This window comes from Uranotaenia lowii, chromosome 3 (genome assembly GCF_029784155.1).
Source record: "Uranotaenia lowii strain MFRU-FL chromosome 3, ASM2978415v1, whole genome shotgun sequence".
Classification (NCBI taxonomy): Eukaryota; Metazoa; Arthropoda; class Insecta; order Diptera; family Culicidae; genus Uranotaenia; species Uranotaenia lowii.
The window spans coordinates 318,843,835-318,848,383 of NC_073693.1; the positions used below are offsets into that span (position 1 = coordinate 318,843,835).

At 39.5% G+C, this 4,549-nt stretch overlaps 1 long non-coding RNA gene across 1 annotated transcript; it reads left to right on the forward strand.

The window, feature by feature from the left end:
• The first annotated feature begins 1,498 nt into the window (after window positions 1–1,498).
• Window positions 1,499–2,139, forward strand: LOC129751343 (uncharacterized). Its single transcript, XR_008738682.1, has 3 exons — window positions 1,499–1,635; window positions 1,711–1,885; window positions 1,950–2,139. It is a non-coding gene; the product is annotated as an uncharacterized LOC129751343 (long non-coding RNA).
• Window positions 2,140–4,549: the final 2,410 nt, after the last annotated feature.

Genomic DNA, 4,549 nt, shown 5'->3' on the forward strand with positions numbered 1-4,549 from the left:
AGCAACATTACCCGGGCCAATCGTGATGGTTCACAATAAATCATACACATTCCATCGCGTTACGCGCGAAACATGATGGAAGTGTAATTTTCTGGCGCCTTTGGGAGGATTCCTTTCAACAGAACACAAAAAACGCAAAAAAGGGGCAACTTTTTACAACGCAGCGGGAAATTTTTCTCATTAATTCGAAATTCAATATCTGTGTTCGTTCACTTCAGGATTCACAAAAGAGCCAAATGAAAGATCGGGCTGCAAAGTGCCATGGCGTGATCAATCTTCGGATGCGCTGAAAAGGAGTTGAAAAGACGAAACATAAAACGATAAATTCCTTGCGAAATGCATCCATGGCTGGCAGTGTTAAGGAATGAGGTCCATTCCTCAAGTTTTGATGGAAGTGTTTTAACAAAACTTGTATTTTTTTATTTCATAAAGGATTGCGAATAACTTTCAGAAGTGAGTTTCTTCTTCTGTCTACTCGAATAAAAATAATAATTTCCTTGAGTGGTTGTATGGCACTACATAAAATTTCTTAACAAGTAAGTATTTTTAAAATTCAACTGATTAACTCGAATTAACAATTGAAATTTGGAAATCTCCAAATACATAAACAATTCTTATAAAATGAATCTGTGTGTATCTGTGTTTTTTTTTTTCTGTAAATACTATTCCGATGCGTGGTTTGTTTCGACCATTCAAGCTAAAGTGCCCAATTGACCCACATAAAAAAATTAAAGACCATTGTCTCGAACAATCTTTTAAAATTATGAATGAATAACTCAGACTACCAAAAAATCCAAAAATAGCAACGTGTCTCATCCATCCCACACAACCAATAATTTGACAAGAAAAAACTTTCGAAAATCGTCGAAACAATTGACCATTATCTCCTCATCAACAAACCGAAGCTTCTTCAAAAAACCTCTCGACGATTCAAATTTTCACGTCTTCGAATAGCGGCGAAATTACGATCCATTGTCAGCCGACACCCGCAGAAACTCGAATTTCAACCTATTCAACTAAACAACTTGAAACAAAACAAAAAAAAACAATCCACGATCCATTTTAGAAAGGACAAATTGGAATCCCCAATCGCACAAATATTATACGATACGCAAAATCCGGTCCTTGCCGGCCGCAAAATACCTTTTCGTCGCCTTCAGCAGCAGCCTTCAGTTGTTTTTAATCCTCGCACCGGGCGGCCGACGCGGCGGAACCGGGCAAAAGATCGATTCAAATTGATTATTTATGGGCGTGTCGGCCATAAATCTTGGGTCCTGACCGAAAATTATAGTGCGATTAATTTACACGTTTGTTTTTTCGGCGGCGGCGGCGTCGTCGTCGTTGATTCTGTCGGCCGATCATATTTTTCCGGTGCTTTCCGGGTGATTTTTGGGACGAATTTTGGACGGTAGACTACGTTGGCTAATTTTTTGAAATTTTCTTTTTTTTTAAATAACTTTAATTTAAAGTATTGGCGATTTGCAGTTCAAAACGACTCTCAGAGGGCCCTGCGATCAAAATGATGATGTTAGGGACCCAAGTGTCAAAACAAGTAGTAGTTTTCCAAAACACATGACAATTTTTAGAATTTTTCAGTTAAACAAAACATTTAGCCAATTGGGATTGGAGAATATGGTAAGAAAAAGTGAATTCTTTAATCGCTTATACTTTTCTAAACGTTTTCATTATTTATACATCATTAATTTTTAGTTTTCCGGAAAACAAAGTTTATGTCTCAACTTGCAGCAGCTTGGAAGGCCTACCCGGAGAAAGAGTGTTTTAAGTTGCGCTTTAAAACAGCAAAGGTTTCCGAAAAGGAAAGATTTTTCAATAAACGACCTGGAAATTATTTATAAGAAACTTTCGGACGAAGATTTTTTAGCACGTAATATTTTATTCATTTTTGGCAAGTTCGTTTTCATAAAATATTTCTTAAAAATTTATTTTAGATACGTGTCGAGTTTCAGGATAAAAAATATGTTTGATCAAACGGATGGAACCGATTAGGAACTGCGTTGGAAAAGGATGATTTGTTCTTCTAAGGAATTAAAAAAAGGTTTCTCGAATCGGCCTGAAAGAATCAGTAACACAGTCTTAAACAAGCATGTCGAACTGGCCTTTTGCGAGCCACATGTGACCCAGAGTTTATCAGTTATCATTTATATTTTGGTAAAATAGTCAATAAATATTCTTGAAGTATTTTCTCCTTCAAATCTGCATTCTTTGCTTGCAATCTTGCAATTTTTTTCACGCAATATAAATCTTGTATAGGTTTGGCACACCATGGCGCTGTTTTTTTTGTCCATTTTTGTCTTACCCCACGCTTGAGCAGCATCAGTGCAAGACATATATTCTACCTTCCGGAACCTACCAGAAATAAATTTGTGTTGAAATCCAGCCATTAGACTGAGTTTAACCTTTAAATTTTTCAAAAACAGAAAACAAGCGATGATATGTTTGCACTTTCCTGTTTCTGCTTTGCAGCTACAGCTCAAAATCCATAAAGAAATGTAGTGTGTGAGTTTAAGCTGAATTTGATTTGGCACGGCGTTTGGATGTGATTTTTGTGTAACATACCCTATCAGCTTTATAAATTCATCCGTCTTCTTATGGTAGCCGATTAATACTACGTGATTGGCTTCAAAAACTGCTGACACTTCTCGAATTGGCCGGACAGAATCTCTAACGTAGTCAAGCACATCCACCATGTCGATTTCTATCGGAATAGCTTCGCCTTGGTTTGAACCTTAAAAAGTCACAAATGTTTTTTATCAAAACATCACATAAAAACTAAATCTTCTTATGCAAAAACTATCAGGACTAGTAAATCGAAGATTTTCTTACCCGATTCTGCCATATTGACTGTCCGAAATTTGCTAGTTTCCGCAAAAACCACAATTTTGAAAGCAACTCCCATTGACTGATGTGTTAACAATCAGCTATCATCACCCTTTTGTTAGTTCCGTAACTGAAATCTAGTATGCGCTGCATGTCAAATAGTTTTGCTGCAAATCGCCAATTACGTGAGCATATCGTTGTCAAAAATAAAGCTGTCATTTTCATAAGGAAAAATTTCCTAAATTTTCAAAAAAACAATCAAAGGCTAACCTAACAAGTGAGACATGTACCTGAGCTCTTAGCCTTGAGACTTGAGACTTGAGACTTCAAACCTAAAGTCAACTTTAATTGCGATTTAGGTTGGTGTGACTTGTTTATGTTTATATTAAGGACTAGATGGATATTAAGGACTAGAGTCTCCCGATGAATCTGGGAGTCCTCAGAAATCGAGTTTTAAAAATAAACATGCCCAAGCAACGAACATAGTAGTTCAAGTTATCTAGTGTCATTAGACATGAAAAATGCGACCTGAGACTTGAGTCCTGTTGGTATGTTGGAATCATTCGATTGCTTTGATTCACGTTGAACGTGAAATACGAGACATATATGACCGTTGGAACGAAGTTTCCCGACAGCGTCTTCAGTCGTCCCGGCCCTGAGTTCGTCTGTTGCGCAGGGGTTCTCCAGCCTGTGGACTCAGGCAAGTATGGCACTCCCGACCGGTTTCCTCCGCCTGATGGTCCTCTCTTTTCCAGTGTTCAGGGATCTAGCTCTGCCTCGGAAACTTTTGACTCAATAACTTTGTACTACCAGAACGTCGGAGGTATGTACTCGTGTCTAGCAGACTATGTGCTCACAAGCTCATGTTGCTGTTACGACATTGTCGCTTTCACGGAAACATGGCTGAACGACCGTACTCTTTCGAGCCAGATTTTTGGACCTGACTATTCAGTGTTTCGTTGCGATCGCAGTTCACGTAATAGCAAAAAGACCATCGGTTGCGGAGTGTTGATTGCCGTTAAGTCAGAACTCCCAGCGTTGTTCATCGAAGACAGTTCCTGGAGTGATCTGGAACTTGTGTTGATCCGCATTGATCTTGGTGACTGTAAACTTTATGCCTGCGTACTGTATCTGCCTCCTGACCGCACGAGAGATGTTGCCCTAGCTGAGTCTTTTTCGCGCTGCTTATCTAAAGTTAGCTCTCTCTGTGCACCCAAAAATGACATTCTAGTGATTGGTGACTGCAATTTGCCAGGTTTGAAGTGGTGCTCCTACCTTAGTAACTTTCTCTACCCCTATCCAGTACGCTCGACCTCGAACTTTTTCGACCCTATGGAACTTTATATTAGACTCCCCGAGTACAGCGACTTTGCGGCAGATTAACAGCATGACAAACGAAAACGGTCGAATGTTGGATCTCTGCTTTGCCAGCGATGGGACTCGTGTACTTTCCGTTGTTTTGGCTCCTGCTCCGTACGTTGAAGCGGTACACCATCATTCTGCTTTATTGGTCTCGCTCGATGTCACTAGACTTGTTCCTGTCGCGAAATTAGCACCCTTCTATTTTGACTTTAAGAACGCCGACTTTGACGAGATTTCTCGTACCCTGGTTTCCATTGACTGGGAATCTGAGCTCGACTTATCTGATCCCAACGCTGTGGCCGAAACCTACTCGCTCATCTTGAATTACGTTATCGATTGTCCCGTTCCA